This window comes from Macaca nemestrina, chromosome 16 (assembly GCF_043159975.1).
Source record: "Macaca nemestrina isolate mMacNem1 chromosome 16, mMacNem.hap1, whole genome shotgun sequence".
In the NCBI taxonomy this organism is placed as follows: Eukaryota; Metazoa; Chordata; class Mammalia; order Primates; family Cercopithecidae; genus Macaca; species Macaca nemestrina.
Window position 1 is genome coordinate 94486769 of NC_092140.1, and position 12090 is coordinate 94498858.

General features: G+C 41.0%; 1 pseudogene; it reads right to left on the bottom strand.

Moving 5' to 3' along the window:
* Window positions 1-832: 832 nt before the first annotated feature.
* LOC105485990 (elongation factor 1-delta-like) overlaps window positions 833-12090 on the bottom strand; it is a 114290-nt pseudogene continuing 103032 nt past the window's right edge.

Genomic DNA, 12090 nt, shown 5'->3' on the forward strand with positions numbered 1-12090 from the left:
CATATGCCTCAGTTTCCTCACTGTGAAATGGGAGTGGTAACAAATCTCAGTCTGTGAGGATGGTGACCATTGAGTAGACCCTTACCTTTCAAAAGGAATATATCCTGAGACATATTCTTCAAAAAGGAATGTTTAGGACCCTGGTTTTCTCCTGGATCATATCTCTGAGGAGAATCACACTTCCTGTGTGTTTCCTTGAGCTAAAGCTATAACACCTTGAACTCAAATCTCCTCTTTTTCACTTAATGGCTATTTTCATCAAAGAAGGACTTTTTCTCTTTTAAGGACAGACTGCAAAATAAAACCAGTTGAGGTCTTGATGCTGTGCACTAGGCTAGGTTCACCTGTCAGTACGTGTCTCACCAAGTGTGACTGACATGTACTTTTTAATACTTCCAATCTCTACTTACACACCAGCCCTGCCCACCAGCATCTGGTGCACAGCAGAGGACATGTGGGTATTTAATAAACACAGGCTGATGCACGGATTGTTGGCCTCTGGGACCCACAGGAAGGTGTGCGTATCATTTTCCTCTCACTTTTCAGGCATATAAAAATGACCCATGAGGTTTCTGTGATGATCTCATGAAGGATGATGCTATAGAACATTATGGGAATCAGAAGGTCCTCCATGTCAATTGTCTTTGTAGGTCTACAGTTTTTCATCTGTAACATGAGTGCACTGAACTTGATGTTCTCTATGATTTCTTTCAGATCCACAATTCACTGATTCTTTGATTCTCCACTGTGCTCACTGCCAAGTGAGTTATTCTCTTGTCTAAGTTCTTCAACAGCATAACCACCATGCACTTTTTGAAGCTTAATCTATAAACAAAAAATAGTAAATCCCCAAGAATCAAAGGCATATCTTATATGAGATTAATAATTAGGCGGGAAAATAAGAAGGAAACTTTTGAGGAAATGCCAAAGGTTTTCCAAGATGCCCTATCATTGATTAAAACAACAATGACAACAAACTGAAATAGCTCATTGATGTCCAGGCTTGGCAAGATCCAAGCTTGAAGAATCTATGTGGCTTTAAAAAAAAAACATGTAATTCTATTTGTCTGATAATTAAAATATTTTAAAAGTGGAGTATACATCTCATTTAATCATATTCCTTAAAAGCTGACTAGGGAAATGTTGCCACTGGGATGAAATTCATGGCATTTCAAATTTTATAACTTTCATATAAAGTCCTAAACTATACCATAGTTCTATTAGGCAACATTTAAATAGATGTTATGTGCCACTCCATTCAGCAATGAGTAACATGCAGCAATGTGGCACACTGAGATTAGAATTGTAGAGTACAGGAGATTAGGGGTTCATAAACATTCTGGTTCGGGAATGGGGTAAAATTCTAGTCAGCTGGTTAATGTGCATTTTGTGTACAACTTTTATATATTGATCTATTTTATAGCATTTGTGAATTCCAAACTTCCACATTTAAAAGAAACAAAATCATAAATTGCTACTCTGCTATAGCTCCTGAAAGAATGCAGTGAATTTCTGAGCAAATTTTTATCTACTTCTCCACACCGTATTTTTACACATAATGAAAGTAACTCACAATGCTGGACTTCTGTCTGAACACCAAAATGGCATATATTGGCATAATGTCTACCTCTGCTGCCCAATTACAACAGAGCTAGATCCTATCTTAATTTTAGAGCAGTAAGAGGCAGACTGCCCTAGGGAGCCTTTCAAAGAGAAGTGCAACAGAAAGAGTAGCCAGAGACTCTTACAAGCCTCAATCTCTCTCTCTCTGTCTCACTCTCCTCTCCTACCCCAGCCAACATTCCTATAAAACCTCCAAAGGCAAGAGTTGGGTAGAGACAGTTTGTTGTTGTTTTGGGGGGAGAATGAAACAGAAACCTTTGATTCTTACTATTTTTCATTTAATCTTCTGTTAACGCGCCATTATTTTCAATGTTTGGGAACTTTCAAAGAAACTTTTATTTGATTTTACTTTATTTATTTATTTATTTACTTTTTGAAATGAAGTCTTGCTCTGTCGCCCAGGCTGGAGTGCAGTGGCATAGTCTTGGCTCACGGCAACCTCCGCCTCCTGGGTTCAAGCGATTCTCCTGCCTCTGCCTCTCAAGTAGCTGGGATTACAGGTGCCTGCCTCCACGCCGAGCTAATTTTTGTATTTTTAGTAGAGATAAGGTTTTGCCACGTTTGCCAGGCTGATCTCGAACTCCTGACCTCAGGTGATCAGCCCACCTTGGCCTCCCAAAGTGCTGGGATTACATGCGTGAGCCACCGTGCCCATCCCAAAGAGCCTTTTAAAGAAGGAACCCTTACTCATCAAATCAGCAGTGACTCCACTCATGCTTCCCTTCCTTTTAACCATCTAGGTGACATTTAAGGAACATCGTCATTTCCCGTAGACAAGCATCAAACCCAGTTTCTTATCTGCAGTTTATCAGTTATCTAGCCCTGTGTATATCAATCAACTTTTCAAAATAAAAACCACCTCACACTTTCCCTGCCGGAAGACATGTCTGTGGATACAGACGCCACATTATTTTATTTCTGCTGTTTTTTTCTCCTCCTCCCTCCTCCTCTTCCTTCTTCCCCTTCTTCCTCCTCTTCCTCCTTCTTCCTTCTTCTTTTTTCTTCTTTTTCTTTCTCTTTCTCCTTCCTTCCCTTACCTTCTCTTTCCTTCCTTCCTTCCTTCTTTCCCTCCCTGCCTCCCTCCCTCCTTCCTTCCTTCCTTCACTTTCTCTCTCTCTCTCTCTTCTCCTCCCTCTCCCTCTCCTTCTTCTTCTTTTAAAGTTCTCTCTGCTCAGCATGTTAGCCAAATTTCTGGCAGGGAGTTTTCTTCCTCTCCTTCCACCACCCCTAGGGGTGCAGATTTTGAGTTTTCATTCTCAGTAGCCTCTTGAAGGAAATCATTCTTGCCCATTTCCCTTCCTCCCACACACCTATGTTTGTGCATGTGGGAATGCTTGGTGTGGAAATCAGGAAGTGATTTATTGCCAATAAAATGGCTTCTATCACTACTATAAATAATAACTTAAGCATAGTTAAGCATACAGTTTTCAGTCACCTACTTTTTGTTGAAGAACTGAACAGCTTGAGTATATTTGAAACAGCGAAGTTCTTTCTAATTTAGCAGAAAATAAGAAAAAATACAAGGCCATAACTTTGCAGTGTTTATAATTTTCCAAAACTGCCTTGCCTTTTATTTAAATAATTATGTAGTGATTCGTGGCATCCTTGTTACAAATAACCACATTTCGAGAATATCTCTTTTGCGAAGTTTCCAGATTGCTATTTGTTTCATATGGATGTGATTCAGTAACAAAAGAAAATATGTAGCTATAGTTTACCCTAATTCTGAGTAATGAAGTTTCTGTGCAGCACTCAGTATCACAGATGATATTAACTCTTTTTCATTAAACATTTCTATATTTTATAATATCACTTGTATTGTTGAGAGCTTTTATTTTTAAAAACCTTAAAATGTTTCTTATTCATCCAACTTACTCTAATCAGCTCCCTCTAACAGGCACTGTTACCATTTTAAAAAATTCATTGTAGCATGTTCTCACTTACATGTGGGAGCCCCCCAAAAATTTGAGCTAATGAAAGTAGAAAGTAGGATTGGGGATATTAGAGGTTGGGAAGGGCAAGGGGGAGGGAAGGATGGGGACAGGTTGGTTAACAGATATAAAATTACAGCTAGATACGAGAAATGACTTCCGGTGTTCTATAGCACTGGAGGGTGAATGTGGTTAACTATAATTTATTGTATATTCTCATAAAGCCAAGGCTGGGTGCAGTGGCTCACGCTTGTAATCACAGCACTTTGGGAGGCTGAGGTGGGTGGATCACCTGAGGTCAGGAGTTCGAGACCAGCCTGACCAACACGGTGAAACCCCATCTCTACTAAAAATACAAAAATTACCTGGGCATGGTGACATGTGCCTGTAATCCCAGCTACTTGAGAGGCAGAGGCAGGAAAATGGCTTGAACCCAGGAGGCGGAGGTTGCAGTGAGCCGAGATCACACCATTGCATTCCAGTCTGAGCGACAAGAATGAAACTCCATTTCAAAAAAAAAAAAAAAAAAAAAAAGAGCTAGAAGAGAGAATTCTAAATGTTTGCAACACAGAGAAATGATAAATGTTTGAGGTGATGGATATGCTAATTACCCTGATTTGGTGAGTACTCATTGTATATATGTATAGAAATATTACTCTGTAACCCAAAAATATGTACAATTATTATATGTCAACTAAAAAGAAAAAGAAAAAAAAAAAGATGGTTGAGAGGCACAGAGCGAGTCCTAATGTTTTACCCTATGGTGTGAGCAGGATTTAGAACAAAGACCGTAAGATGGGTGTGTCTGGAACTCTGCACTGTGCACTTCTGGGTTTTACAGTTATGAGTGGGGACACAGAGGCACTTTGCATATGATGAAACTCAAATTACAGGTTCCTCTTTTGCCACAGAATACACTAAGCTTTGAGGGTGGTAGTGGTTGGGTGGGTGCGTGGAAGGGGACTGGATTGCATGGGGCAGCAACAGAGGCCTGCCAGACATAGCTACCTCTTGCTTCTTACACGTGAAACTTAGAATAGTTTACAAATAACTTTGATCTTTGAAGATCTTTTCCACTTTCTTTAAGTCAGTAGTTCTTGACCAGGGGATGGGACAAACATCAGATGAACCTGGGAAAATGTTCATACTGCAGTTAGATGCCTGGCCCAGTGTAGACCTGGTAAATCACATCTCTTGGCCAGTGCCTGTGGATTCTGGAAAATCTCCTCTAGAAATTCAGATTTGCACAATCATTTGAAAACAAAAGCCCTAAATTGGTAAGTTAATATTCCCTTTGTTATGCAGGGGCTCCAAGATACTCTTAACAAACCAGAAACTGTTCCTGAGTTGGGACTTGAGGATGGATATTTGACTTATGACTCTTTCTCACTTAGCTATTTTCTAGAGGGTGGAGAACAGACATAAATTACAAAAAGCATACAAACCCCCAACTAAGAAACCCTGATGTGGACACCTAAGGCCCCTGGGACTTTCCTGTAGGAAAACACATTGTTGCCAGTTAGGGATTCTCTACCAGATGACGTAGTGTCAGTATTGCCATTAGCTGGTCCAACAGGGAAGCTTAAATACTGATGTCAATGAAGCAGGAAAACCCAAATTAAAGCATTCTGCTCTCCCAGTAAAAAAATTGGATAGGAAAGCAGATTACTGTGTATCAGTGTCTTAACAATTGTTGAGTCCTTGCACTGTGTTTTGCACCCAATATACATACAACAACATAGTTTAGATTTTTGTTGAATAGATGTAGTCTTTCTAAAGTATACCTTTCATTTACCCTTCAGCATCTATTTTGATACTTAAAATCTACAAAGAGTGTTTCTTGAAATGGTATCTTTCTTGCTTATAAAAATCAGTTACTCTAAAACTTTATTCAGTATTAATTATTCATTAAGATGACTTTAGTCTGTTTTAAGTGTCAAGGTGGGAGAGAAGTTATTTGATACCTGAGAGAACACCAATTAATCTAGTGACAAAAATACACATTTTCTTTGTTGTTCCTCCTTCTATGTGCTTTGAACTCCCAGGATGTTCAAGGGTACACTGACAATCAGTTGTTTAACTCAAAAGGATTAACACCACTTAGGACAGAAATTCTAAACATTAAAATCATGACTGAAAAATACTCTGACCATCTTTTTTGTTTTTTGTTTTGTTTTTTTGAGATGGAGTCTTGCTCTATCACCCAGGCTGGAGTACAATGGGGCCATCTCAGTTCACTGAAACCTCTGTCTCCTGAGTTCAAGCGATTCTCCTGCCTCAGCCTCTCAAGTAGCTGGGATTACAGGTCTGCATCACCATGGCCAGCTTTTTTTGTTTGTTTTGTTTTGTTTTTTGAGACGGAGTTTCGCTCTTGTTGCCCAGGCTAGAGTGCAATGCCGTGATCTCAGCTCACTGCAACCTCCGCCTCCCGGATTCAAGGGATTCTCCTGCCTGTCTCCCGAGTAGCTGGGATTACAGGCATGTGCTACCATGCACCGCTAATTTTGTATTTTTAGTAGAGATGGGGTTTCTTCATGTTGGTCAGGCTGGTCTCAAACTCCCGATCTCAGGTGATCCGCCCTCCTTGGCCTCCCAAAGTGCTGAGATTACAGGTGTAAGCCACTGTGTCCAGCTCTGACCATCTTATAATGAGAGTTTTTACGTTCCTGTCACCAAAAACTATCCATTTCACCCCATTTTGTAAAGCTCTGTTCCCAAATCCGTACTATTCCAGATTATAAAAAAAGATGGACGTATAACAAATGCTGAAGCAAAGATTCTTTAGGTAGCTACTTTCCCCCAAATTATTTGAAACAAAGAATGTTGGGTCTGGCCATTTCTTTTGTAACTGAATAACTGGAGGGCCATTATCCTCCCAAACACTTTTTTAAAAGCATTACTTAGGCAGACAACTGCAAGTGCTTAAAAAGTATTACTGAAGTATATTGAGTAAATATTATATGGATATAGAAGTATTTTCATAGTCCAGATATGAATATATAATTAGAGCATTATTTAGGAATGTGAGAGAAAAGTATGTGGAAGCTCTCAAATCTGTAACTACACATTAACTATAGAGCAACAATTGAAAAGGAACTTTTAGGTTACAGCTCTTCAAGTCATTTCTTAATATACTTATAAGGCAAGTCTTGAATTCAGAACTCTGTTTTATTTTTTTTCATGACAGGGAGAAAAACCTAAAGTTGAGCTATAAATCTAACATCTTCTGCTCATACTGGGCTCACTATCAGTTCCTACATAAAGGTAAAAACAGTTTCCCCTTGTTAATAAAGCATGCACATAAATAATATAGTATTAGCATTTTTGTTTTCCTTAAAAGTAACCAGGTTACCATTAATAGACTCATTAAGTTTGTTTCATCCCTTTTTTTTTTTTTTTTTTTGCCCGTCTCAGTGTTTAACTGTGGCATGGCCTCACGCACATGTGCATACACACATGTACTCAGGCTTCAGATCTTGTTGAAAGCTGCATGTCGACACTCTGCACACGCTCTTCAAACTTGGTGATCTCCTCCTCCCCCAAGTCTGTCTCCACCTTGTCCTCCACCACACACTGAATCTGCAGCTTCCAGATACCGTAGCCCACGGGCACCAGCTGGGAGGCCTCCCACACCAGCCCGTCCAGTTGGATGAAGCGCACACAGGCCTCCAGGTGGGCCATGGCCGTCTCACCGTCCCAAGGCTTGATGTCCAGTAGGATGGAGGACCTGGCCACCAGCGCGGGCTTCTTGACCTTCTTCTCTGCGTACTGCTGCAGCCGCTCCTCCCGCAGCTGTGCTGCCTCACTGTCACTGCCAAGCAGGTCAGTGTCATCGTCCTCGTCATCCTCTGCTGCTGTGGCTGGCTTCTCAGCCGGGGACTCCACTTGGCGCATGGGAGACACGTGCTGGGTCTGCGGGGCTGTGGCCTGGTGGCCGGGCAAGCTCTTCTCCAGCACGTTCAGCCGGGCCTCTCTGGTTCTCCACTTCCAGACTGGCGATCCGGAGGACGAGCTCACTGTGGTCTCCACTGGGGCTGCTAGACGCCCCAGGGCCTGAGCTTCCGGCCAGGGATTTCGGGATGTTCTCTCTGGCTCTGGCAGTATCAGGAGAATCACGCTGGCACCGTTCTCCTGGCGGGAAGCACCTGCCACAGGCCTGTTCATCTGTTCATAGAATCTCCTTTCTGCAACGTCATGTTTGAACTTATCGAACCAGATCTTCTCATGTACTAGGAAGTTTGTAGCCATTTTTCTGACGCCAGCCAAGGACGCGGCAACCAGGGAGGAGGAATCGGGGGACACGGGACGCCTAAGGAAAGGGGGTGTTTTCGTCCATTTTTAGAAAACAAAGCAAAACAAAAACAAAAACTCCATCCTCATTAATAAACTTGTCCAATAAATAAATGTTACGTATTTATTGTAAATAAATGTTACATATTTATTGTAAGTAAATTTTACGTATTTATTGTAAATAAATTTTACGTATTTATTGTAAGTAAATTTTATGTATTTATTGTAAATAAATTTTACGTATTTATTGTAATAAAAAGTAAACAAGCTATCTCAGTTTTTGTTACATCAGCATTTTTAAACAGGAAAGGCCATATATATCAAATTTTAAATAAAAATGTGTTGATATTTAAAGGCTTTAAAATTAAATCTCATTATTTAAGTAAATTACTTTCAAGTGGTGAACTCATTTACAATATTACATATAAGCAGTTTTTAAAAAAAAAAATCAGAAGTTCATTCCAAGATTTTGTTAAAGAAAAGTTGAAGGGCTAAATTTCCAAAAGCAAAGTTTTAAACAAACAAAATTAGGTAGAGACATTCAACACAGTAAAGCTACCAGTAAGTTTATTAAACACAGACATTGATGTTTCTAATATTGTACAATTTTCAGAGGCCTCACATGACAAAACCCGTAAGTTTAATGATTCACTTTGAAGAAATACATCTATACTGACTACAAAGAAGGGTTTCTATGTCATCCTTTTTAATGAGAAAGTTAAAATGAATGGGTGTTTAGCAGTGTCTCATTATATAGAATTTACATTAGCAGAGGGTCTGATTAGCAACTTTAGATAACTTTCCAACCATGAAGAGTTGCAAAAGGGTTCCAATTGCATCTACCACCCACACATTCAAAGAAAAAGTACTAATTATGAAAAACAAAACCTTTAATGCCACCAAGGAATAAGAATAGTACAGTCAACCTCATCTGTATATCATTTTGTAGTTATGCATTATCTCATTTGGGTTTAAGACAGCTGGTGAAACTTGTGTTTGCACTCCCATTTCACAGATGATGAAACAGGTTCTGAGAGGGCCAGTGGCTTATCCCAGATTACACGTTTAGTAAGATGGGGGATCAGAACTTGAAACCAATTGTGAAGCAGATACTGACTCTGTGAAATCCCTGAGCTGAAGTCCTTTCATGAGAGGAAGTGTTCAAACTCTTGTCTCTGAGGCTCCCTTGACTTTGGCCCTGAGCAAGGCCTGCCTGAGAAGCAGTTATTTAAGGAAGTTGTGTGACCAGATGGGCAGGGGTGTGGCCAGTGGAGTGGCTGTGACATACTTCTTGCACGTCGTGTCTTCCACCTTGCCTGATGACTTCACCAGCTATTAAGCACCGAACCCTGTAGTAAGTGCTGTGGGGAATACCACCGTGTAGGAAAACATGGTTCCTGTCCTCACAAACTGTAACCACTGAGCCCACTCGCAACCTAAGGCCACTGAACACAATCTCAGGAGGCACTCTTTTCACAGCACACGTTTATGGATGCCCCGATCATAAGTTCTGCATGTCTCCTGAAGGCCCCACTGAAATGTCATCAAACGTACCTGTCTGCAGGCTTCCAGAATGATAGAATTCTTTTTTTTTTTAAATTATACTTTAAGTTCTAGGGTACATGTGCACAATGTGCAGGTTACATATGTATACATGTGCCAGGTTGGTGTGCTGCACCCATTAACTCGTCATTTACATTAGGTGTATCTCCTAATGCTATCCCTCCCCTCTCCCCCCACCCTATGACAGGCCCCGATGTGTGGTGTTCCCCTTCCTGTGTCCAAGTGATCTCATTGTTCGATTCCCAACTATGAGTGAGAACATGCGGTGTTTGGTTTTCTGTCCTTGCGATAGTTTGCTGAGAATGATGGTTTCCAGCTGCATCCATGTCCCTACAAAGGACATGAACTCGTCTTTTTTATGGCTGCATAGTATTCCATGGTGTATATGTGCCATGTTTTCTTAATCCAATCTGTCATTGATGGACATTTGGGTTGGTTCCAAGTCTTTGCTATTGTGAATAGTGCCACAATAAACATATGTGCGCATGTGTCTTTATAGCAGCATGATTTATAATCCTTTGGATATATATCCAGTAATGGGATGGCTGGGTCAAATGGTATTTCTAGTTCTAGATCCTTGAGAAATCGCCACACTGTCTAGAATGACAGAATTCTAACAGAGAACATAACACTTAAGGAGACATGCCAAATCACAGAGTGCCTTCACTGTGCCTGTGATGAGGAAGCTCTGAGGAGGGAACCCAGACCAGACCCCAATCTCTACAGCTCTTTGACAGAGTCTGTTCACCCGAAGGAAGGCCAGAAAGCATCTAGCCACCATTGTTTCTATGACTACCCTGTGTTTCCAATAAAAACCTACATGCAGGAAGAAAACAAAGACAGCAGTCTAACTTTAGAAATGCTCAAAATCCACTTAACTATAAAAATAAAATAATTTTAAGTAAAGTTTTTAGATTGTGGATTTTGAGAAAAAAACTTGTGTTTGGAATAGAATTTTGACTTAAAAACGAGAAGCAACGTTAGCCTACATGCTGGTGTTCCTGCCATGCGAGTCCTGGCTGGGGCCCTCTTCTCCTCTTGGCCACGAACAGTCCTCATCACACTTGTCCTCTGACTAAGCAACAAGGAAGTACCTGGAACCGCCTGTTTCCTCTAAGCAGATGGTTCCTTGCTTTTCACAACAGATGACTGTAAAATCAGTATGATATTATAAGAACTAGCTGATTAAACACCCCAACTTGTTGGCTTAAGAGTGCTGAATGAACAACCCATCACACCTGGTGCCTGAGTCCCCCTTTTTCCAGGTGCAGGGTGAGACGTTCATTTTAATCTGACGTGTCTGTGGGCATGGTGTGTGTCAGGACCACTTCTCTCTCTCTCTTTTGCTTCCTTAAACCAAGCCAGGCCCACTGCTGTGAACTCAGCTGCTGGAGTTCTTTCAGAAGGAGCGTGAGACCAGGCTGCCTGTTTCCTACAGAGGCCTAGACCCTTAAGGCCTGGTCTCTTAAGACCCAAGACCATAGAACCTCAGCCGAATAACACACACTAACATTCTATTGTTGAGGCTTTTTTAATGGAAGACAAAATGTTAGTTTTTGATGTTTTTATATAAATATGACTTAAAAATATATTGATTTCTTCTTTTGAGATTTGTTGCTGTGACCATGAGGGTCATTCATTCCTTTACTCTGGAAATATTTATTGAGGTGTGCAATATGCAAGGTACTCTGCTAGGAAAATTCTTTCCCATCAGCCTAAACCAGAAACTGCCTGGTTTTCTGCTCTCTTTCCAAGGCCTAGAACCGTTCCCAGCATATAGTACAATCCTGACAATGAATGAATGACACACTAAGATAAGCCATACCTGCATTTTCCCCCCACTAGGAGTTCAGATTGTTATAAAAATCAGTATAAAGACCTTTCCCTTTGGCAATCTCTGTCTATCAACTAATTCTTTCTTGGAGCCAGAATCAGATAGGCTCCATGGAGTTGACATGGCTTTACAGCAAATCAGTTAATTAACCACTAGATGTTGATAGGACACCTACTTTGTGCAATTTCCCCCCTCCTAGACAAATGAGCCACGCAAGGAAGTAACCAAGATAGTCTCTGTTTTCAGAGAGTTTCCACACAAACATAAAGTTACTATAATGCAGCCCCGAGGCCAAGGAGGTGGCATCAAGGAGAACTAAAGGAGGTCAGAGGAAGAAGATGAAAGCCTAGGATTTGGCCTTTAACTAGGGGAAGAATGGAAGAAAAGGCCTAACAGAAATGCAGGGCGTGTGTGTGTAGTGTGCGTCTGTATGTTGGGAGGTGAGGGAGAATGCCATGGACAGAGTCCGGGAGAAGCCAGAGCACACAAGGTACACCAAGAGTTAACTCCATTCAGTGTGATTTGAGTCACCTGAATAAATATTTATTGAATGCACACTGTGTGCCTGGCATTGTGATAGGTAAACAATGGTTAACAAGACTGATACGGTTCCTGGGTCACTGGCAAGTGGGGAGATACAGAGAAGTAAACGGACAACGACAATATAGTGTGATAAGTGCTATGACAGGGAAAAGTACAGGTGTTAGAATGATGTAGAAAGGACCCAACCCAAACACTGGAGTCAAGAAAACCTCCTGGAAGAGGGGATCTCAAGCTGACTCCCAAAGCCAAGGTAGAAACTGGTTGGGTGAAACTGTTCAGGTAGAGTGTACAGTACCTACCCTAGAA